Source organism: Narcine bancroftii, chromosome 9, assembly GCF_036971445.1.
Source record: "Narcine bancroftii isolate sNarBan1 chromosome 9, sNarBan1.hap1, whole genome shotgun sequence".
NCBI lineage: Eukaryota > Metazoa > Chordata > Chondrichthyes > Torpediniformes > Narcinidae > Narcine > Narcine bancroftii.
In genome coordinates, this window is record NC_091477.1 from 77,395,498 (window position 1) to 77,421,152 (window position 25,655).

Consider the following 25,655-nt stretch of genomic DNA (forward strand, 5'->3'; position numbering starts at 1 on the left):
TGGGGAATAAATAGATTATTGGGGCTGCATTACAGTGTCACCTCAATGAATTATTAAAAAAATATATTGGAATAGATTTATTCTTCTAAAGTGAAACCTTAATTATCCATTATAGTGGAGCCTTTTTTTTTTGCACAAATCAGAACACCAATCAGTTGTTGAAGCAAATGAACCTTGTTGCTATGGATGTTCATCATATTTTAATTACAAACGACATCCTTGAAGACAAGAATGCAGATAACAGCAGCAGAGCTAATTGAGGTTCATCTGTGGTTCTTACACTGAAACAGTGTGACCTGTAATCAGAGGACAGCTCAATAGCTCCTGGTTTTTGAACGTATTTCTATTTTGTAATGCATCATGTGAATTATTTACTTTATTTTGTGAGAATAATTTAAATGAGGTACTAAGCAGAATAAATGTTTGTCTCTGTTGGAAAGAAGCTGGAGCAAAAAACTAGCTTGAAATCTGCAATATAGAGCGCTCGCTTACATTTTACTTCTCGACCATTGGTCTGAAACCTTTGCCACATAACTGTATCCTTTCCTTGGCACATAGATGGGTAGCAGAGGAACATTGAAAAGGCTGAGGTGAGGGGAAAATTCTTTCTATTTGAACAGAGTAAGGTTCTGTGCCCTTCTGAGAATGGTTTGATTAGTGCAATGGGCAATAAAATGCTACCTCTGCTTTGCAAGAACAATTTGACATTGTAAAATATAGACTATTAATTGCACAGATATTAAAATGAACAAAATGCAAAATGTTACCTTTATGTGCCTGCTACTAACTTATAGGTTCAATTTAAAAAAACAATAATTACCAATACTTCCTTTTAGTTCTTTAATTAAGCATTGTCTATGCATCAGAAAGCAACATTGTTTCTTCTATTAATTAATTTATTGACTAATTAGTCACTTTGTTTCTATCTGCAACATTAACGTTGGACAAAGCATTCTTTCAATCTCTTCATCAAAATTTATTAAAAGATGTTCCGTGCCTTCATCAAACCCTTGACAATTAAAAAAAAATATTGCATTCAGAAACATGAATGTACAAATGTTTAAGATGATTTTCACACCATTCCAAGGGTAACTCCTTTATTCACTTTTTATTAATTTCCTCTTCCATGTTCAAAGCTGTGCATATGCAATCTAATGTCCCTCTTTGTCCCACATTCCCTCAAAATAGAGCCATTTATCCCCTCTCCTCTATTGTGGTCTTCAAAGTGAATCACTTGACACCTGCTATTATTCTATCCACCAGCTGTCTGCTAATTTCACCATTGAAGTGCTCTTGAAGTTTATCCCTATCCTCCACTATTTACAGAATTGCTAACTTTTGTATCATTCATAAGCCTTGAAATTTTACTCCGTCCCCTCTGGTCCAGACCTCCAGAATGTAACAAGAGAAGCCAGAATCAAACACTGAAGGTCTCAGTTCAATAGGTTTCTCCACCATTTCCTGATAGTCAATTTTAATTTGAATGAAGGAGAGTTTATTGACGAGCAATGTGCATATACAATGTGTGTGTTTATACTAAGGACACCTCGCATTACCCCGCATCACCTCGCATCACCGCGATTTTTTGTCCCTCGCATCACCGCGCATTTTAGGACTACCCAAACTGTTTCTACCGAGCGATGAATACGCGGTGATGCAGGGTGATGCGAGGTGACCAGGAAGTCCGATGAGCAATTGAAAATCACGGGTGAAAAATCGCAACTTCCGGTGAGTCACCCACGGTGTTTCCACTGCATCACCCTGCATCGCATCACCCTGCATCGACCACCTCAAAAGTAGGACGCCGGAGCACCTCGAATCGCCGCACATCGGCCACAACTGGATGTGTTTACAGTGCGGCCAGATTCGAGGTGTCTCCGTGCTTCACCTCGCATTACCTCGCATTACCTCGCATCACCGCTCTTTTCCCGGCTCAGTAGAAACACCCCCAATGAAAGGCTAACTTTACTGCTTCATCTCAGTTATTTAAAACCTCTAAAGACATATTAAGTATAATTAAGGCTTCACAGAGATAACAGATAATAAATATAAAAAGAAGAGAAAATAAATAGATAATGAACACTAAATAGTCATAATGCAAATACTGTGTTCTGTCTTTAGTTCTTTGTGGTTTTGTTCTTTGATGTTACAGTTTGGGTCATATGGCAAGGTTGAAGCTTGATAGCTGTTAGAATTTTAGTCCTTCAAGGTAAATGAAGTCCTTTTGCATGCTTTGGTGTGGTATCTAATTGAGTAAAACTTTAATCTTTTTGTTGTTGCATTTCATAAAGACAGGGAATGAGGCTATTCAGCCCATCCAGACCCTACTGGCTCAGAGCATTCCCTGACTAATTTTCCCTGTAATATATTCTCCCAACATTTGTATGAACTACACCCTCTCAGTTATATCACCCATTTACACTACTGGCATTTTATAGCTGACAATTAACCAACCAATTTGCATCATTTGGCTTTGTTGATGGGGGGAGAGGGGGTGAATGGAGTACCCATTGAATAGCCATATGGTCACATGGAGAATGTGCACATTTTAACAACTCCATAAAAAACATTTGATGCTGCTGGGTCTTGTAAAGGGCCATCCAATTGGAGAGATGTGTAAAAGAACTGTTGGTGATGCTCTGCAGGTTAACCACACCAAAAGGAGTATGAGCAACTTTCACAGACTGAACAAAAGCTCAGAGGCCTTCCATCTGTCACACTTTTACTTGTGAACTTGTGTGCTGCTTGATTTTTTTTTCTCTTTATGGAGAAGAGGATTTTGAAAGAGACATAAAATCTGCTTTTATGTCCTTGTGTAAGGAGACCCATACTTTCCCTGTTGATGGCACCTGTGGCTCTAATTTTTTTGTTAATTTGAAATAATGTTGAGTGATAGGTTCTTTCCCCTCTGGACCTAAAGCAGCCAGTAATTGACTGTTCCTAACGAGATGAAATGGGGCAATTGTCAGTGACTGACAACTGTTGAAGTGCCGACAAATTAAGTCCATCATTTTTCTTTGTTTGGCCATCAGGAATTGCAATAGAGATCGTTTTTCTCTGCTTGCCTACTTAGCAAGGCTTTTATTTAAAAAAATCCCTGTTCATTGCAGGCTGTACTTTATTCATATGATTATTTTCAGCTGTCAAAATAGAGTGAGTTGGAATAATTAGGGATGTCAACTCATTGAAGAAAGTCCCTAAAATAGCATTCAGCTTCAATTTCAAGAGAAAATCTTTATTGGAATCAATCTTGAATCAAAACTTCAATCAAAGTATTTTAATATAGAATTATTTTATATGGAAACTTGTAGCTGACCATCAACATATAGTAATTGGGCAGTGACTGCTAGAACTGCACAGATAACACATATGCATAAACTTGGTCTATACAGAATTGTAATTTCTTCATCAGATTGTTCTGAACTGCTCCTGGAGTGAATGGAAGTCAATGGGAAGATGGAGGGATTCAATGGATTATGCAGCATCCATGGAGATAAATGGTCAGCCAATGTTTGTCACAAAAGAGTCGCAAACCCTTAAAATGATTGACCATTTATTTCCATGACCTGCCAAGCCCACCCACCCCTCCCCAGTTTATTATTTGCTCATAGATTCCAGCATCTGGATTCAATTTGAGAAAAAATTGGGCAGGTAGACAATGTGAATTGGTGCAGTCAAATTAATTATCAGATATCTTCTCATTCTGAAGGAGTTTGACAGGGTAGATGCTCATTTTCTTGGTTGGGGAAACTAGGGGACATAGTTCAAGATAAGAAGTGAATATTAAGAGGAATTGTATCTCTGAGGGTTGTGAATCTAGTCCTGGAGAGGAATGGAGGATGAGTTAACACCTGATAATAGCCTTGTGATTGGTAATCCTCACAATCTCAGGTAACATTTGTAGATGGAGAAACAGTCTTCTTGTACACCCTTTATGAGAACTGGTAAAATGAGAAAACAAGTTAGCTTTATGTTGTAGCAACACCCAGAGAAAGTGAGGGAGGAACTCAATGGGTCAGGCAGTATCTATGGAAAGTAATAGCAAGTTGACATTTCTGACCAAAATTCATTCATCAAGCATTTGACAAGGTGATGGGCTGGAGATGTCAACTTCATTTGTTGTTACTTCAGTATGCAGCACTTAATATAAAAACATTGCTTCATTTTGCTTCCATTGGGTAAAAAATCCATGGACTTTTCTTCTAACTTTGGGTATATGGTTTCAAGGTAAGAAATCACTTTGGAAGGTTTCATAGCATCATTGCACAGAAGCATACTACACAAATTAAACTGCAGAAATTTAGGCCATTCCTCTTCCCCATTTGGAACAAAGCCATGCTATATTTATGTTGTATTGTAGTTTCTATTGAAGGCCAAACACTGTATCAGCTATTCCAACTTCTCTTTCATTACATTGGTTATCATGTGCTTCATTGCTGTCACATTTCCCCAGAAAATGATCCAATTACATCTGCTTAAAGTTCTACTTCACATTTTTTTGCTTGTATTCCTATTAATTTCAGCTAATACATCCATACAAACTGAATTTTAAATGCAAAAGATTGGAATTTAAACTTGGTTGAACTGTTGTGGAGTGTTGTGAAATTCCTTAGAATATCTTAGAATTGTATAAATTTTTAAAAATAGTTAAACATATAATCTTGCAGAAACTAGTGAAAAGACAGCTTTGGATGGCACAAGTCCAGACTGTGTTTTGTGAAATATTGTCCTCAACAGGACATCCCTGAACATATAAAAAAAATTGAAAGAAAATTATAAAAATTGTTCAATAAAAAAAAATTAAATTTAACTGAAGATTGATGAAGCCATCGCAGCAGATGATGCCTCTACAGACTTTTTTAAAACTTTATTCATGTCGTTCAAAAAACAATTAGTACATGACATATACAAGTAACTCTAAACATGAACGTTATTCTTTATATATAAAGAAAAAAAAAGAAAAGAACCCCCCCCTCCCACTTCAGCCAACTCTCCTAAGGAGAGCCATAAAGAAAAAAAAGAAAAAATATTTAAAAAATTAAGCATACATATTAAAATCTAATCAATTTAAATTGAAATGTAAATATTCTGAATATAACCACTTATTAATAAAAAACTATCATTATCATGTAAAACATATGTAATTTTTCCATTGTTAAACAATATTTCATCTCATTATGCCATCTATTAATATCAATCATATCTGTATCTTTTCACATACTAGCAATACATTTTTTCGCTACAGATAATGCTAAATATACAAAAGCAAGTTGAAATTTATCTAATCCCAAACCTTTCAGAGGTTGCAAACTACCCAATAAAAATGCTGTCGGATCTAAAGGTATTTTAATCTTACACAGGCATTCTAAAAACAATTGAATTTTCTTCCAAAAAGATTGTATATATGTACATGACCAGACAGCATGAAAAAAAGTTCCAACAGAATTACCGCATCTAAAACACAAATCTGATTCATAAAAACCATACTTTTTTAGTTTTTCAGGTGTTAAGTATAATTGATGTAAAAAAAATTATAATTAATCATTGCATAACGTGCATTTATCAGTCTAGTTACACTATCATAACAAATATCTGACCAATCCTCCTCGGAAAAAATAAAACCAATCTCTAATTCCCATTTACTTTTAGATTTATCCCAACCCTTTTAATCCATACCATCCTGTAATATTTGATACATAGATGAAATATAACCCTTTCTGGTACCTTCATAAGAAAAGTCTCAAATTTAGTCATTTCAGGTAAAATCATATCTCTACCAAACACATATTTTACCAAAGATCGAATTTGATAATAAAGAAACAGAGTTCTTATCAATACCATAACTGTCCCTCATCTGATTAAAAGATAAAAATTTACTTTCTTTAAAACAATCTCCCAAATTTTCCACACCTTTAAATCTGCAATGTAATAAACTTCGATTGTGTATTGAAAAAAAAATTAAGTTGATTATTATACAACGGAGTCAAAGTCGATAATTCACCCCTAGAACCGATCTTTTTCTTTGTCCATAACTTCATTAAATGTTTTAATATAGGCACATGATGTTGCTGTAACAAATTTATATTCCATCTAAACAAAAATTAATGTATTTCAAATTCAGAAATATTTGTCATCTCAATTTTGACCCAACTTGGGAGCTGTTCCAAATCCATCAATGAACTAATAAATTTAAGTTGAGCTGCTTCATAATAATTTTGAAAATGTGGTAAACGTAATCCCCCTAACTCATATTTCCAAGTTAATTTATTCAAAGCTACTCTTGAAAATTTACCTCTCCATAAAAACTCCCTAACCATTTTATTAAAATCTCGAAAAAAAAAATATTATCAAGTAAATACGGAATAGATTGAAACAAATATTGCATTTGCGGAAAAATATTCATCTTAATTGTATTTATCCTACCCAATAAATTAATAGGTAAATCTTTCCACTTAATCAAATCAGCTTTAATTTTTTTTTAATAACAGAACATAATTTAATTTCTATAAAGATTTATAATTAACATTCAAAATTATACCTATATATTTAATTCGATCAGTCCATTTCAAATTAATAATATTCTTATAAACTGAATAATCTCCTTTACTTACCGGTAATATTTCACTTTTTTCCCAATTAACTTTATATCCAGAAAGACAACCATATTGTATCCGACACTCCTTCAAGTGCAAAAGTGATTGAGCTGGATTTGTTAAATACACCAATACATCATCGGCAAATAAATTAATTTTATATTCCTCATCTAAAACTTTCCTACCTTGTATCTGTGTATTTTGTCTTATCAGCTGTGTTAAAAGTTCGATCACTAACGCAAACAAAGCTGGTCATAAAGGACAACCTTGACAAGTTGATCGAGTCAATTTAAACAGTTCCGAAATCAAACCATTCGTCAATACTCTAGCTACCGGTTTACTATATAAAGCCTTAATCCAACCAATAAAGATAGGACCAAACTTAAATTTCTCCAGAACTTTAAACAAAAAATTCCACTCAACTCTATCAAATGCTTTTTCTGCATCTAAAGATATCACCATCGTGTGATCTAAAGATTGCCGAAATCTATTAATCAAACTAATCACATGCAGAATATTATCTGAGGCATATCTATTCTTTATAAAACCTGTCTGATCCATATGGATCAACACAGCCAAAGTTTAGCCAATCTATACGCTAAAATTTTAGCTATTATTATATAATCTACATTTAACAACGAAATTGGTCTATATGAAGATACTTTCAAAGGATCTCTATTTTTTTTAATTACTGTAATTAAAGCACTAAAACAAGACTCAGGTAATTCATAATGTTCTCCAACTTGACGTAATACATCTCCAAACACTGTAGAGAGATCGTCATAAAAAAATTTATAAAATTCAACCCAAAATCCATCGTCACCAGGCGATTTTCCGTTCGGCATTTCCATCATAGCCATTTTAATTTCCGAATCAGTAAATGGTGCTTCCAACTCCCATATATCTGCATCCTCTGTCGGTAAATTCAACTGTGATTTTAAAAAAGATCAATTGATCCATTTACTTGTTTTCCTTCAGATGTATATAATTTTTTTATAAAATGAACAAAATTCATCATTAATCTCACGAGGTTTATAAGTGATTAAAAAATTCTGTCTAACAGCATTAATAGTCCTCGAAACCTGTTCTTTCTTTAATTGCCATGCCAATACCTTATGTGCTTTCTCTCCCCATTCATAATACAGTTGTTTAGTCCTATTAATCATACATTCAAATTGATAAGATTGCAAAGTATTATTCCAGTTTCAACCTAGATAATTCTATTTTCTGATCTTCTGTAGCATCTTTCTAAAATTCCTTTTCTAACTCATCAATCTGTTTCTCTAATTCAAGACTGATTTAATCGATTCTTTTTTTTATTTTAGAAGCATAACTAATTATTTGTCCTCTCAAATAGCCACTTGCTGTTTAAATTCCAAAAAAGCAGACTGAATTAAAAATAAAATCTTCACAAAATGCTTCCACACGTGCTTTAACTGTATTCAATTCTGAACTATCATTTGAGCCATCTCATTCATTATAGGCTGGATGACAGCATTTAACTGTTTACATTGTAGCTCAGAAAAGCTCAGCTCTGCTTTCTCTAATGTAGTGGCAGATCCAGGTAACTGCAGCTCCTGCTGCAACTCAACAAAAGGCATTTTAACGGTTTTACTGTGGGTCTGGACTCCCAGCGACGGCACCCTGACTTCCTCAGGGGGTCGACACTGGTCTCCCCCCGCAGCTCGCTGTTTTTTCAAAAAAATCACGGAGGAGATTGAGATCTTCAGGTTGGAATGCTTCTTGAAGCATTTCAGGCAATGGAGTAATCTTCCTGCGTGCTCCCTCCGTTAAAATCGGCAGGCTGCCAGAATTGGGATCCACTTCTTGGGAACATGCACCTTCCTCCAGAGAATGGGTAATTCCAGCGCTGTCCTTCAATTGGTGAGTAGTACACATTTTTTTTCAGCTCCCACAGAAAATCTTTGTGGTTTAGGCAATAAGGAAGTGAAACCTGAAGCTGTAGCAAGTTGTTTAGGCCGGAAATCTTCAACACTTCGAATGTAACTTCTTCTGCACTTGAGGTTTAATCCTTTTACCATTAATGGTCATAACAGTTCCTTAATACTTCAAACTAAAATTTAAAAAGTTTAAACTTGAAAACAAGGGGTTAAAAACGGGTACTTAAAAGTCCGGCCAGAGGTTGAGATCACATGTCTAGACTCTACGCCACCTTGCCACGCCTCTACAGACTTTAGTGAGCTATTTAAAAAGGTCCACCATGATGGGCAAATCCAGAAGTTAAACAGAAAAGTCTGTATATGTTGGGGTTGGAGTGCTTTACACCAAAGCTTTGGAGAAACTTAGTCATACAGCAGCTTGAGAGTAACCAATGTTTTTGTCCTGAACCTTTCATCAATGTATGAACGAAAAAAAGGCAGGCACCTGACAGAGCACCTTTGCTCCATCCGCAGCAATAAAGGGGATATGCCATTGGCCAGCCATTTTAATTCTACACACTGTTCCAACACTGACATGTCTATCCATGGTCTCATGCACTGTCAAACTGAGGCTACCCTCAAATTTAGGGACAGCCCCTAGTATTCTGTCTGGTAACACTCCAGCCAGATGATATTAACATTGATTTCTCCAGTTTTTCCTCTCCCATGTGTTTTTCTCTCTCTCTCTTGCTATCTCTCTGTGTCTTTTCCTCAAACTCCCCACCCAATTCCCTTCCCTCATCATTCAGAGAGCTACCCCCCCCCTATCACTTCTCAGCTTCTTTTTCTCTTCCACCTATATACATAGCCTCTGCTCCTCCCCCTTCCTCCTCTTCCCTCTTCTGCTCTCCTCCCCCTCCCTCTAATCAAGGTTACTTTTTGAATTCATAAAAGAAAAATCAGTAATGTGGAACTACTGGTGACCCCTGTGGAGCAGGCAATGAATGACCAGAACATACAATTATTGTTAATTCTTCCAATTATAAAAATAAATTTAAGAATGGGCCCCACAATATCATAAATTGAAACTTACCACATTTAATATTGTATATATAATTTTCTCTAAACTTAAGTAAGACGTTATGTCATGTAACCATGGTGTACAAGTAGGGAATGAGTCATCTTTCCATTTCAATAAAATTACACATCTAGCTATCAACGTGGCCAAAGCTAAAACTTTTTCCTCAGACGTTGATATAAGTTTATATGAATCACAAGAAAAACCAAAATTTGAGGCAGATGGGATTCAAGATGAGGTGGATATTGGATCCAAATGTTAGGACACAGAAGGTAGTGGTGGAAGGATGATTTTCTGTTTGAACATGTGTGATCAGTGTGTATTGCAGGATTCATGCTGAGACCCTATTGTTTGTATATATATATATATATATTAATTACTTGGATATGAGTGCAGGGGTGTGATTATTAAGAATGTGGGTGATACATAGTTTGGAGGTGTTGTGGATTGAGAGGAATATTGATGATGCTAAAGCAAGATATTTATCAAATAGAAAGTTGGGCATGGCATTAGGGTGGAATTAAATCTGACAAGTGCCACGTGATGTATTTTGAGAAGTCAAATACTTGTACGATGTGTATAGTGCCTGCAAGTGCTCTAACGAGTGCTGATAATTCATCACCATTCCTTTCTTTTAAAAATGTTTTTAAGTTTAACATACAAGCATAAATATAAAATTGACAATTACAGAATAATTAATTTGTATGCAAGTAAGTAAACAGGAAAAAAAAAGCCAATGGAAAAAAGTAGATAAAACTACATTAATAATTGCTTGTAATACCTTAGAAACATTTAATTGAATTGATCCATGCAACCATGTTAAACCATTTTATTGAAATAATGTATAAAATAAGGGGAAAAAAGAAAAAAAAATTGTAATTTTTGTAGAGTAAGGTATAGCTGATACAAGAAGTTATATTGAACCGGCCGTTACCTTACATTAATTTGTGTTAATCATTCTGTCCCGACGTAAGTCGGTCAATTTCTATACCCAAATCTGATTCTCACATTTGTCTGGGTTTACCATGCCCTTGTTTAGGGGTTCCCACCTGAAGTAAGGAATACATGTTTTTAAAATAAATTTAAAAACATGCATTCTTTATATTTATTTTTTCATCAATGACCAGAAATAATAAACCACCCTACTATTTCTCTAATTATGTAATATTTTGGCTGATGAAGGCAGGAACATTAAAAGGAAGCTCACCATCTCCTTCATAGATTAAAACCAAACATCCAGTTACCCCTTGAATAAAATGCTTCTCTGACTCTCTCCTGTTCTCTGGTTGCTTCCAGGCTTGTCTACTTACATATCTTCCTGGGCATTCTATCTTCCACATGTCCAGCATTCACAAAATTAACCCTGAAATGAATGAATGTTAAGAATGAATAATTTATTTTATTGTCATGTATACCAAAATAGAGCAAGATGCTTCCTTTTGCACGCTGTCCAGGCAAACCAGCTCATAGAGCAGGTAGTGCTACGTTAACAAATAAGAACTAATAAATAAGACGGACATGAAGTCATCAAATAATGTGACAGTCATCAAATAATGCAGGGTATAGAGGAAAGTACAAAAACAGTGGTGCGAATAGAAGTTGTACATTCAAATCCTTAAGTCCAATCACCGTCTTGACATAAAAATATATTGCAATTCTTTCATCACTGCTGAGTCAAAATCCCTGCAAGCTAGTTGCCTCTTTTCAACATTGGAAATATCTGCAGCATGAACTTTTAGTCATGCAATTAGATTGCTCACCAATACCTTATTAAGAGCAACAAGAGATGGAATAAATTATATCTTAGTCACTGTTGCCAATAACCCAAGAATAAACAGAATATAATTGCACCTGGGAAAGAAATAACTTGCTGTAATACAACATTGTTCATGACCCGGGGGCATTCTAATTCTTAACAGTCAATGAAGCACATATGAAGTGTAGACTCCATCTAATGTGAGGAGATGCAGTGGCCAATTTGTGCAAAGTTTCCCACAAACAGCAATGTGATTATAACAGATGATCTGTTTTACTAAATCAGTTGAATATAATTATTGGCCAGGACCAAGGATAATCTCCCACCCCCATGATGTGTTGCTTGTTCATCTATTGTATGAAATGTTGAATGTTGTACTCTTAAAAGGATGAAAGTTCCAATCTCCTGCAATGTGTTATTAGTTCTTGAAGGTACTTAAAAAGCATAATAGCCGGTAGGCATCGACTTGAGATTTTCTTTCTTAATTAGCTTCTGTCAGAACGGATTAATTCTATCTGCAATGCAATGTCCTGTAAAAGATCATCCTATTGGAAAGGAGATTAATGTGAATGAGTATGTACCCCAGCTGATCTCAGGCTAGCATTAATAGAATTTCCACAGATAAGGCGGACACCTCTCATATGAATAGCTTCGGGGGAATGTCTTTCCCACTTCTGTTACTGCTTGCAGTTAATCATGGATTTTACTGAAAGCACTCAAGTGGTTCCACTGATTTACAGGGAAAGACCGATGATTCCAACAACTGTAGGCATCTCCCAAAGTGCATTGAAGTTATTAATACACAAGGAAAAGAATTAACTAATTTTGAAGATGACTTGTATATTTGTTTGCTACTGACAGATTTATGACGTTATGAGGTAATGTGTGTAGGTAAACTCAGCTAAATTATTTCATGAGCTCTTTGCCATTTGTACACAAGGAGGAGGTTGAGTTATTTTGTTTGGTGTTATTTTATTTGTTTTTTTTCCTCTATCTACACACATTTCCTGTCATGAAGTTAACCCTGAACCACCATTATTCTCAGTGGTAGACACAATGGTTGCAGTAGCCATGCATGCACCAATTCACACTCCACAGACAGCATACTGAATTCCTTCATTACAACCCTTGTGTTTCATGTCACTAAAATAGCATAAGGCCACTAGTCTAACAGGACAATCACATACAGGTACAAAATAGGGGATAGATCTGCCTGTTCAAAATTGAGTGTTTGAGAAGTTTTGTGTATCTTCAAAGGGAATGGAAATGTAGTTCATCACACCCCTAACTTTATAGTTCAGGATGGCTCTCACCGTATGATTAATATAAAGAAATCCTATCAATCTTAGTTCAAGGAGAAGCACAGAAAGGCAGGCTGGAAGCCTACTGATGAGGTGCCAACCGGGCAAATCTCTGACACAGCAATATAAACATGCTAAATAGTAAAAACAGCAGAGATAAAGTACCTTGGAACTAATAGCTAAGAGCACAGATGTACTAGTGATTGGCTGTGGACAATTAACAACAGGAAGGTGATCCAAGAAGATTTCCCTCTCCAGCCACAGTGGGGTCCATTGTGTGAGCACTGAAGACAACGCATGTTTATTCAAAAGCTCCAAGTAAATAATTCATCTCGGTCCTCCTGACACTACCACTGTCACAGAAATCAGTCTTCAGCCAGTTTGATTCACTCCAAATGATATCAAGAAATGGCTGAGAGGACTGAATATAGGAAATGCTACAACGCCTGGCAACATCCCGGATTGTGGTACTGAAAACATGCATCTCAGAACGAAAAGCTCCTAACCAAGCTCTGCTAATGCAATGGCAAGTATAGCCCACTGTGCAAGGAAGTGGAAAATTGCTCAGGTATGTCCTGCTCTAAATAAAGCAGGATAAGTCCAGTATGCCCCATGAATCCACCTGCAATTGTAAGCAGTTTGAGAGAAGGTGTTGTTGACAATGTTATAAAAAGTGGCACTCAGTGATGATGTCCACTGATACCTATCATTGTTTTTGCTTGGAGCATTTGGATCTCATTGCAGCCTTTGCCATAAATATGGATAAAAGAGCTGAATTCCAGAGATGAAAAGAGAGTGAATTCAATAAGCATTTGACTGTGTATGGCAACGAAGAACTCTGTTAAACTTGAAACCAGTGACTGAATTCTCCTTTGAATATTTCCTTCTGTGCAGAAGGCTGGTTTACCTGCAAGTAAATGCTCACAATATACCATTGTCAGACTCTCTCATGCATAATGAAATTGGTCTTCCTGTCCATTCCTATCCCTTATTGGAAAAACAAATTGTGATTTGGTTTTAAACTGTTATTGACATTGAAACCGTGACAGGGCACACTCCAGTCATCAGGTACCTAGTTGAAATCAATGTGTAATGAGGACCAAGATCAAAATCTGCCCCATTTGGAGGACTTAAATTTATATAATGTCTATCTTGATCCCATTGCATGCTAAAGATTTTTTGTATCCTGTGAAGTGTTTTTAATTGTATAATTTTATTGCATGAATGTCTGCAGCCAATTTGAACACATTGAGATCTCACAAACACCTCATCCAAAGGATGGCATCTTTATCAATTGTGAACGCTTGCAGCCTGCACTACACTAGGATTCATAGCCTCAATTTTGAGATCTGGAGTGGGAGCTGAATGTCCAAGAGTCCCCCTTTCATTATAATCTCACTCCAAGCTCACTCCCTTGTACTTTGACACTTGAAACATTTAAACCTAAAATTTTCTTTTTCTTGCAAGATTCCTAGTTTTTTGTTTGTTTGAATCAACTGTTCCTTTTTGGCAAATATCTGCATGGTTGGCATAACAGTTAGCACAATGTCATTACAGCACCAGTGATTGAGACTGGAGGGGTTCGAGTCCCGCACTGTCTGGAAGGAATTTGCACATTCTCCCCATGTCTGCTTGGGTTTTCTCCAGGAACTCCTGTTTTCTCCCACCATTCAAAACATACCGGGGGTGTAGGTTAATGGGGTGTAATGGACTCATCAGCCAAAATGGCCTGATGGTCTAAATTTAATATCACTAATTCAGTAAAACCTGAATTTCTTGCTGAAACTCCAGTTCTCTTAGAATTGTGTACAGCTGGAGGTTTGAAGTGCAATATTTTCACTGTTCGGCTGCCTGAGGTAAAATAATGGTTGCTAATAACAATTGAATTTCCATGAAAAGGCTTAATGTGTAGCTGCACCTTGGCTCTCTGGTGGATAATTTTGTATTGATGCTCGATTGACACCTTACAGTGGGTAATAAATTAGACAATTGGGACCTGCATGTCCTTCATTTCTGAGTTACAGTCAAGTGAGCAAATTAATAATGTCCAATGACATCAACTATTTGGAAAGAATACTTTTGTTCAAAATATAGTATATGGAAAATTGTCTTGTGTGAAAATCTCTGTCTCTTCTGTCAGTCTTTCAGGGGAAAACAGCAAATTCATTAAAGATGCACATACAAAACAATGCTGCGTAAATGGAGAACCGTGAGGTGAGGTATAACCTATAAATGTAGTTGATTGGGGGAAAAAATTAATGTCACAACAAATTCTTTCATTGATAACTAAAATATTGTAAGTTAATTGAACTTTGACTTATTATTGAATCTTTTCTATAACCTTAATTGTGAACTTTTGGAATTGAATGAAATCCTGAAATCAGAGTCAAGGTTGTCATTTTTCTCCAGGCCTACCCTGTTGAAGCTAATAACACTCCAGCAAAGCTTTCTGCATCATTCTTCAGTGGCCTTTGTTCATGTGTTAGCTATGGAGACAGGAGCATCTCAGCTGAGATTGAGAGGACCCACAAATGTTCACTTGTAACCTGATTCAGCTGGACATACCTCTTTTTTTTCTCTCCTGGAGGTCTTTTTGCCTGAGCTGAGGTTAGCTCACATCATCCTATGCTTTGCTTGGTTTTTCTTTTCAAATGTATCCTGGAAAGCATGGGCAGTTTAATCTGTCCATTTCCATTGGATATGCATAACATTCCTTACATTTACCAACAACTCTTGAACAAATAATTCATGATGTTTTGATGCAGATTCCAGCCACTCAGTATGCAATGGAAAAAGGGTCTTAAACCATGGCCTTTCCCAATTGAACCTCATCAGCAGCTGCACCTAATGTCAGCACATCCCTTGGCACATTGGCCAAGACCGTAAAGCATGTGGACAACACCTTTCGCTCGAAGATCAGTGAACCCCAGACAGACAAGAGCCATTCATTTACTCTGTGGATGGTGTTTGTCTCAGTGTATCCTGGGGAACAGTACCAACAGCACCATGTTCAAAATTAGGATGAACATCATTGAATATTTTGGTCAAGGTGCCAAACATCACCTAGTTTTTACTGTAATTCATTCTGGTGCCCAAGTCTGGGCTGACCCAAACATGCAGATATGATAACCACAGGATTATTAAGTCATCACTTCCAGAAATATTATTTGCCTCAAAGGAATGGACCAAACTTGTCAGGATATCCAGGGCTAATGGTTGGTGAAGACTCTCCAAATTGTTTTTCTCTATCACCTTGGAGATATGCTACAGATCCATCCTCCTTTAACTGCTGATTACAGAGTTCTCCCTGTGAATATTTTGGAAGGATGCGGGATCAAAATGCATACTGGTCCATGAAGCAGGAATGTAGTTGGAAGACGATCTTGGAGGACTCGCATAACATTGTAGCTCCTCCATCACATCCACCACCACAGTCCTGGTTGTTGGTATAGTGATGAATGTCAGTGGCCTCTACCAGTGGAAAATCCTTATATCTGCTATATCTGTGGGCAGTTTGAATTCACCTATCCAACACGTGAGAAGGCTGCCACACCCACAGAATTGTCGTTCTTTTTGATAATGATATGCTACCACTAAAGTCATTAGTGTTTTTTAGATAGCAATGTTGGAAAAAATCTGAGGAAAAATTTAACATACATTTACATAATTCTCACCCTGTGGTCCTTTACACTGCACACCTTTAGTTCCTGTGTGCATTAGACCCAGTGCTTTTTATGTGGAGCAACGTGGCCTGAATCATTAGCTGGACGTAAAATTCATGGGGTGAGTTTTGCAGTGTGATTTAGACTGTAGGCTTCCCTTGAAAAGTAGTATGGGTCCTGCAGGATAAATTGCGGTGCAGGAATTGACTGAAAATTTTAGTCTGCCTATGTAAAGGCAAATTTCATTGATTGTGCCGTTACATGCTTGCCATCTAAAAACTGATAGCTAAAGGACAAACGAATGGCTTGATGCTGTTGAAAATCTTCATTTATTGTCACATAAAAGGTGGGTTAATGAGGTTGTTTCAAGATTATCGACCATCTGATTATTTGAGGAATGTGTCATGGTTCAACTCAAAATCTTGATGATAGTACGTTGAAGAAACCAGAATACTTAGTGAGGATAATAACTGCCACTTTTCCAAAGACATTTCAGACCCTGGGGCTGGACTGCTCAGAGCCCAGGTTTCAGTGATGCGATACCTGATCTGTCTGATCTCTTTTATCTGGGCGAGACCAGATTTTAATGTTTAAAATCTAATCTCAGGAGTGTTGACACAAGACCAATGTTTAAAATCTGTGATGATTGCAAACACATCTTCAAAGGTTTGCATGATGTATTAGTTAAAAACTTGCTCTGTATTTGAAATGTACTCAGAACCGCAGCAAACAGAAAGTTCTGGTTTAATATAGCGCCAAAGGAAGAGAGAAATTCCTCTGGTATACCTTTTTAACTGTAATCACCCCCTAGATGGCTATCACTAGGTACCAAAAGATTTCCTTAGTCATCAATTATAAAACTGAAATTCCCTTCTATTTTGTCTCCCAAATCCCTCTAACTTGGTGCAGTGAGGGAAACAATTAGTTTCTTTTCTTGCTTTGCTCCTTTAAAGTAACCATATTATGCCCTAAGGCTTGTTCTCCAGTGCATGCACTTCCATATGCTAGTTGCAGATTCACGGAATGCTTATAAGATCAAAGGATACCTCCAGCTCATTAAGTCTGTGCAGGCTTTAAGCAAGAATAATTTAGTTCATGCCTCTCCCCTATCCTCTTCAAGGAGCCCTGAAAATTCTTTCCTTTTGAGAGAAGGGACAGTGGTGTGGCACAGCCAGTAGAGCTGCTGCCTCACAGCTCCAACAACCTGGGTTCAATCTTGACCTATGGTGCTGGCTGTGTGGAGTTTGCATGTTCTCACTGTGTCCATGAGAGTTTGTCCCATGTGATCAAAAATAAGTGTACTTCAGTAATTTAATTGACCATTATAAATTGCCTCCAGTATGCCTAAATGTGGTAGATTCTGATGGGTTTGGGTGAGAATGTGGGGAGAATAAATGTGTAAATTGAATGTAAATGTGCGCCTGATGGTAGCGTGGACTCAATGGGCTGCAAGGCCTGTTTCTGTGCTCAGTGACTCCATTGAATATTGCAATTAAATCTGCCTTTAGTCTGGCCCACAGCGATTCATTCCATATCCTAACTACTTGCTATTTCTGAACAGCATTTCTCACCACTCTTTTGTTTATTTTGCAAATCATCTTCAGTCCATGTTCATTGATTCCTGATCCTTCTATCAACAGGAAAAAAGTGTTTTACATTTACTTTGTCTTCACTGTTAATGATTGCAAATATATCTGTCAAATCACCTTGCAACCTTTTATGTTCCAAAAGAAACACCATTACAATCTATCCACATAAATCCCTTAAACTTAATCATTTTATTAACTGTCTTCTGGAATCTCTCTCCAAAGACTACATTTTCTCATGGTATGATACTCAGATACTGTACAATTCTTAGTTGCCATTGAAATAGTGTTTTTTGTTGGCTCATTGTGACTTCCTTGCTCTTGTAATCTCTGCCTTTTAGAATAACGGCACATACATTTAAGTCGCGTGTTTTATTCTAATGATCTTCTAATCCTGCCCTGTTACTTTCATGATTCTTTGCACATATACGTCCTTCGCTTCTCCTCACTGACAATCTACACAGGCGCACCTCAAGTATGCATGCTTAGCCCACTGCTGTACTTACTCTACGCCCTTAACTATGTGGCTAGGTACAATTCATATGCCATCTACAAATTTTCTGATGACACCACAGTCGTCAGCAGAATCACAGATGGCAATGAAGAAGCTTACAGGAGTGAGATAGTCCAGCTAGGTGTCACAACAATAGCCTTGAGCTCAATGTTAGCAAAAATAAGGAACTGACTTTGGACTTCAGAAGAGGAAGATCAAGAGAACACAAACCAGTCCTCATTGAGAAGTCAGCAGTGGAAAGGGTTAAGAACTTCAAATCCTGGGCATCAACATCTCTGAAGATCTGTCCTGGGCCCTCCATGTTGATGCAATCACAAAGAAGGCTCACCAGCAGCTATACTTCATGAGGAGTTTGAGGAGATTTGGCATGTCACCAAAGGCACTTACAAATTTCTATAGGTGGAGAACATTCTGAGTGGATACATTACTGTGCATTGGAGGAGCCAATGCACAGGATAGGAAAAGACTACAGAGAGTGGTGAACTCAGCCAGTACTATGGCAGGCATCAGTCTTCACTCCATCGAGGACTTCTACAAGAGGTGAAATCTTAAGAATGCAGCCTCTATCCTCAACAACCCAGCCCATACCCTCTTCACATTGCCACCATCAAGAAGGAGGGACAGGAGCCTGAAGAGGAACGCTCAGTGGTACAAAAACAGTTTCTTGCACTCTGCCATCAAATTTCTAAATGGACAATGAACTAGTTTCTCTTCTTTTGCACTAATGTATTTATTTTTAAACGTGATTTATGGAAATATTTGCTCCCAATAATGCTGCTCCAAAATGACAAACTTTGTGACACATTGATGGTAATAAATTTTGATTCTGAACTTTTTCTCCAGAGATATGACTTTTGGTTTATATTAATTACCCTGATGTAGCCAATTCAATTTACATGTGGACAAATTTCCCAATATCAGGCCATATGTCTCACTGAAACAAGCTGACTCACAGAGTCAAAGTGATCTCATTTAAAAACTTGAAGTCTGAGAGTTTTTTTCTCCATCTTCTCAGTCCTCACATTTCAGATAATGGACTAGTTATGAATAGTTAGAATCTTTGCACCTCTTTTAATATAAATAGACAATTAACCTTGGGACTCAGTCTGAAGTAGATGCACCCGGACCAAAAGCTTCTCACGATTCACCTCAAGAGAAAACAGGCAACCTTTCTTGCAATCAAACAGGAAAACACTGCAATGAAGTGATAAGACATTGAAATTTACTGGAAAGAATGTTAAATAGTAAAGATATTAGATGTGTAAATTTAGAAATACATGTCATGACTTTTAATATATATCTTATTTGCTGTTACTTTGTTATAAGCAATGCTCAAAACTCCACCATTCCAAAAATACATATTAATTTAGGATAAATAAATCTTGCTGATTCTGGTCTGATAGGTGCATACTCTGCCCAGTCCTTACCTGTAGACTAGATGCAAAGTAATTAGACTGATAACGTAAACACAATGTTTTTTTTTCGATTTTAGTTGCTTATAACTGCCAGTAATAAGTTGATTATTGATGCTTGTTCTTCTCTACAATATTTATCCTCGCTATCCATGAGGGAAGGAGAAATGTATGACTAACTGGTAAGATAAAACTTTAACTTATTTGTCCTTTCCCTTGTATCTTGGAGAATATAAACAACAGGATAGATGACAGAACTGTAGTTCAGAAATGTAGTGCGGAAAAGTGCTGGAGAAACTATTAAAGTCATACATCTTCTATAGGAAGTAAAAGGCAATCAATGATTTGGGCCTGAGCCCTTCCTCGGGGATATGAAAAAATAGGTAGATGCCTGAGTAAAAAAAAACGGTAGGGGAGAGAGGAGGAGAGGAAGGGGGATGAGCACAGGCTAATTGGTAAGAGATAAGAGGTGGATACAAGTGGAAGGATAGAAGAGAAAGGAGAGGGCTCAGAAGGTAACTCTCTGATAGGAGGAAGGGAAGGGAAGGGAGTCAGCACCTCTTCTTCCTCAGGAGAATGCAGAGGTTTGGTATGATGTAGAGGTGAGGTGTAAAGTGTGCTGGCCGGCTGCATCATAGTCTGGTATGGGGACACCAATACCCCTGAGCTTAAAGCCCTCCAAAAGATGGTGGACACAGCCAGGACATCACAGGCAAAACTCTCCCCACCGAGAACATCTACAGGGAATGCTGCTGTCACAGAGCAGCAGCATCCATCAAGGATCCACCTCACCCAACACATGATCTTGTTCCTGATATCAGGAAAGAGGTTTGGAGAGAGCGAGAGGGAGGTGGACAGAGGGTGGGAGAAAGGGAGCTGGAGGTGCAGAGAGGGGGAAGAGAGGAAGAGGGAGGTGGAGAAATGTGGGGAGAGACCCAAAGGGAGGTGGCGAGAGTTGGGGAGAGAGAGAAAGGGAGGTGGATAGAGGGGGGAGAGAGGGAGAGGGAGATAGGGGGTGAAAAAAATAAAGAAAAAAAAGGAAAGAGGTTTGGATGCCACAAGACTCGCACCACCAGGTTAAGGAACAGCAGCTACCCCTCCACCATCAGACTTCTTAACAACAAATTCAATCAGGGGCTCATTTAAGGACTTTTGCACTTTATTAATTTTTTTCTCTCAGTATTGCACAAATGGTTTACATTTCTTTATCTGTGTACATTGAGTAGAGATTTTTTTTGCACTACCAATTAGTCGCTCAGAGAAGAAAGAATCTTAGGGTTGTATGTGATGTCATGAATGTACTCTGATAATAAATGTTCAAACTTGAATCTTGAGTGAGGTCCTGGAGGTGACCTATTGTGTTTCTCCAGCATTATTGTGCAAATACAGATGATCTTGTTTAACTCCTATAGGACTAATGTCTGCCCTGGCCTATCTATGTTTATCAAGGTCAGTAATAGAATTATTATCAGCTGTGCAAAATTTCTGACCAAGAATTTTTAGTGAGAAACAGAATGTATTTCTCTGTGGTGAATTGCCTTTCCTTAAGGTTGCATTAGTTTTCATAACATAATGAGACACGAGAGGCTACAGACTTCAAAACACAAACTGCAGGATAAACTCAATGAGTCAGGTAGCATCTGTGGGGAGAAATAATCAGTTTATCATTTCAGGTAAATACCCTGCTTCAGGACAGTAATATACAGAAAGGCAAATAATCCCCTTCCCCTTCCCTTCTCTCTATTCCTTTATGTTAAGAGCTGAATCCTGAGTGTACTCAAAACTTCCTGAGGGCAACTCCATTGACAGTGTGATGAGAAATCTAGTGTCTGACAAGGCCACCCTTTTCCATCTGTAACCCTTGTCATAATGCCCTACCTAATATTTGCAGGTGACTTATCAGATCCCATTTCCTGATTCCAGTGCCAGGTAAAACTTTGTTTGCCATAAACAACTGGAATTGCAGCTTTCCCTCTGAACTAAGTTTCACTCTCTCCCATTCTTCCCTCTCAGATTTCATTTCTATTCTCCAATCCCCACCCCGCCCCGTGAAAGATATGCAGGAAAGGAGAAAATATCGGTGGTTTCATAGAATTTTAATGTTTGAATGTCATGATGGCTGAACGATGGTCCATGCGGACAGGCAATTGAGATCATTTTACTTCAATTCAGCAAGTTTCATTGGAATTACATATTTACAATGGAGACAATCCAAGTGAAGAAATAAAAACTTTACAACCTTCGCTGTATGCACTCCCCACTCATACATGTAGCTTCTTTGTAGTGCTCTTGAATTGAATTATTTATTGTTATATGGACCAAAATACAGTGAAAATCTTTGTTTTGTATGGTACTCAGGCAAGTCAACTCATGCTTAAATACAGCAGACAGTGCAATAAAAAACAAAAGTGCATGGTGTAGCTTACAGTAAATCATAGACTGCAGGGTATAGTATTACCCAGATAAATTCCAGATATATAGAAAATGGTGCAAGGGCATTACCAATGAGAGGTCTATTTAAGAGTATAATAAACTTTCCTTTAATCTGGAGATTTGTCACGGCCACATATTTTTGCGATGATTGAGTTGGGTTGTTTGCTGCTGGCAATGCATCAGTGGTAGCACTTTAAAAATATAACACACATACACAGGGTCAGAAGGAGGAGAGAAAGGAGTGCCAAGGTTATCTGTGGGTCTGTAGCGTATCGGGAAGATGGGTTCATGGCGTGAGAAGCTGCTGGGAAGAACTTGAGGAAGAGTGAAATAAAATGTCGATACAAGATTTTCTGAAGACCATTGGTCATGCAGCATGCATTCAGCAACTCCCAGGTTCACGCTTTCAAGCTTATCTATCTTCTGTTCAATGGAAGGCAGGAGAAGAGAGTGTGATCAGGATGGAATAGGTCCTTTACTATGTCGACAGCTTTCCTGAGACTGGGTGATCTTGACAGAGAAGATGGAGTAGAGATGGTTTGTGTGTTGGCCTTTGATGTGTTCTGGAATTTCTTCTTTAGTCTTGGGCAGAGCAGTTCCTGCACCAAGTTTTGATCAATCCAGATAGTATACTTTTAGTGGTGCATTTGGAAAAATTGGTAAGAGAAACATTGATTTTTCTTGGGCTTGAGAGAAAGCAGAGTCATTTGTCCACTTTCTTAGTCATTGCATCAACATGGTTGGAGCAGGACAGGTTGTTGGTGATATTTTCATTTGCAAACTGATGTTTACCCCCACCCCCCCTTCCCCAAGAGATCCTGACTCAACTGTTTTGGTTATTTGGAGCCTATTTAATGCTTGTTATGTGAATGTTGTAGCCTTGATTGAAATACAGCATGAGGTCAGACACACATCTGCTTCCCTCTACCACTCACTCAACCACCAAGCTTGTGCATGTCACAGAGCCTTAGCTTTTTCCCAGCATGCAGGGAAGTTAAACAGATGATCAAGCTTTGGCAATATAGACCACCACTGCCTCTTTTGTAAATCCACCAACGCAATTACCTGGGCATATCGGAGTAGATTCAGTCAGCCACTCTTCCTGTAAATATTGCCATAGACTGTTGATGGCGAGGTGGGTAGGGTAACTTCAGTTGTGAAAACTAATGAAAATGTCACCAACTACTTGACTTGCTCTAACCATGTCAATGCTACAAACAAGAAAGAGCCCCAAAATGTCTCTGCATTGTCTCAAGCCCAACAAGATCTGGCATGTCCCAAGTTCTCTTTCCAATTATTGCAGATACACCACTGAAAGTATATTTGGATTGATCATTGCCTAATGAAGGACTCCACTGCCCAAGACTACAGGAAGAAACTGCAAAGAAACATGGCTCAAGCCATCTCCAACCAATCTCCATGGCAAGTGATTGACTCTGCAGGAAAGATGGGCGATACAAAGATCAGATCGAATTGTGGCAAGCTGGGTGAAATGAGGTTTATCTTTTGCAAAGTACTTATTAATTGTTCTCTCTTAAATGCTTGGAAAGGATCAATGGTTTTAATGATTCAAAATAATCCATGATTGAAGTCTCATGATGGATGGCCCACTGCTCAATGATTTTGGACTAAAATTGACTTGGAATTCCAACCCATCAATACATTTTGACATGCAATGGATGCCAATCCAAACCATACGTTGTGAAGTATTTCACTTTCTGCTGGGGTGGCTGCCATAAATGCCTGAAAATCCCCTTATTAAAAACAATAACATCTCCTCATTTTAATCAAAGAATCTCTCAACAAATTCACTGCCTGGATGATACATCAGTGAAAGGCAAATCGAAAGGCATCTGCTGTGGTTACTTAGGATCAGATTACATTTACCTCTACTCAGAGAGAGCACCAGGCACAAGATTATGAATGAATATTTTTCCTGGGATTTTTTTTCAGTGGTTACAGCCATGGAAAACGTAAAGCTGTGAATAGATTTTTCATCTGAGAGGTCCAGATAAGGCGAATCACTTACGCATAAATGGACTTTTTGTAGATGTTTTCCAAGTCGTGGTTCATTTTAAGTGGTGAATCATAGTTAAAAATTTTGTATCCATCAATGGATAGCATTAGTGTCACCAATCAGGCATTCATTAACTGAATCTCGGCAGTGAAGAGAGGATGGTCTGTTTGTGTAAGTAAATAATTTGCAAGGCTTTTGACTATCCTGCAGTTGGTTCTGAGTAAACACAGCAAGAAACTGCTTATGGATCAAGTTGGAATGTTCTATGATGGTTGAAGTATGGAGTTTTAAAGGCCAATTCACGACCATGCTGTCAGAAATGGGTATTGCTTTTAATAGTGACGTCATTGGATGAAGCTGGGAAAGGTCAGATGTATTAATGTGGATTGTGACAAGAAGTGTCCAATCCACTCGTGTAATCATGATTTACCCAGAAACAATCTTACTCTGGGTAAAATCAACCTGCACAGTTGCCAGTAAACAAAAAAAGAAACATGAATCAGTTCAAAGCAAATATGCTAAAACGTTTGTTTCCAATCTTTCAAGCATGTTTAGGTGTTTAAATGTAAAATCTTGGCAAATCTAAAACAAATTATTATTCATTTGAAATAGCATCAACCATTTTTCTCTAGCCTGCAAATAAAAATTCAATGATTGGACTTTTTCAAGGGCTTAAAAAGTAGGATGTTGGTGAACTGAATTACATTTGACCAAATATTCAGATTACTGATAATATTACTGCAAATGTTATTTCACAGGACTTAGTGATATTGTGATTTAATGATATAATGACAGGCATTTGTCTTGCTAATATGTCTGAATGTTCATATAATTTGTTTCTCATGTGCTGTTAATTGAAAGAGTAATTAGCTTTTCTAAGTTTCCTTTTTCACTAATGATTGGTTTGATTTTTACATCCTGCACATCAAAATAACAAAAAGGCAGTTTCACTTGCAGCTCAGTGACATTTTAAGATTTTCTCATGAAAATCTTTTGTTCACAAGAAAAAAAAGATTTTCGGCCCGTATGCTCTGTGTGGAACAGCCACTCTGTTCGTCCTCGATTTTCCCCCTCACCCAGTCTCCCCTGAATCAGTATGAGATTGCTCTTCTAAATAATCAATTTCTGACTTTCTAAAGTTGTATAATGATTAATCCAGCTCCTTTCATCACCGACCCACCTGGGGAGGTGAAGCACCCAGTCCTTGATCGCTTGGAATGTAATCACATCCAGGGAGGATTTGCTAGTTATCCCGTTTCAGGACCCCAATGTCTTTACTTTGTAGATGGTGTGATAGTATGGGATCCTATCACCACTGAATACAATTGTATATATTTGCATATTGTGATAGTGATTGGCTGAGAGCTGTAGCCACACCTACTGGCAGGTCATAAAGGGCTGCACCTAACCAGAACCAGGTCAG

The 25,655-nt window shown here is 37.6% G+C and overlaps 1 long non-coding RNA gene across 2 annotated transcripts; it reads right to left on the reverse strand.

Moving 5' to 3' along the window:
• Positions 1–852: 852 nt before the first annotated feature.
• LOC138742983 (uncharacterized) lies at positions 853–25,535 on the reverse strand. Of its 2 annotated transcripts, none has more exons than XR_011344566.1 (5): positions 25,413–25,535; positions 19,464–19,564; positions 17,842–17,897; positions 10,759–10,914; positions 853–1,009 (listed from the first exon to the last, which is right to left on the reverse strand). It is a non-coding gene; the product is annotated as an uncharacterized lncRNA (long non-coding RNA). The 2 variants fall into 2 exon arrangements; XR_011344565.1 differs by having other exon boundaries at positions 17,842–17,900.
• Positions 25,536–25,655: the final 120 nt, after the last annotated feature.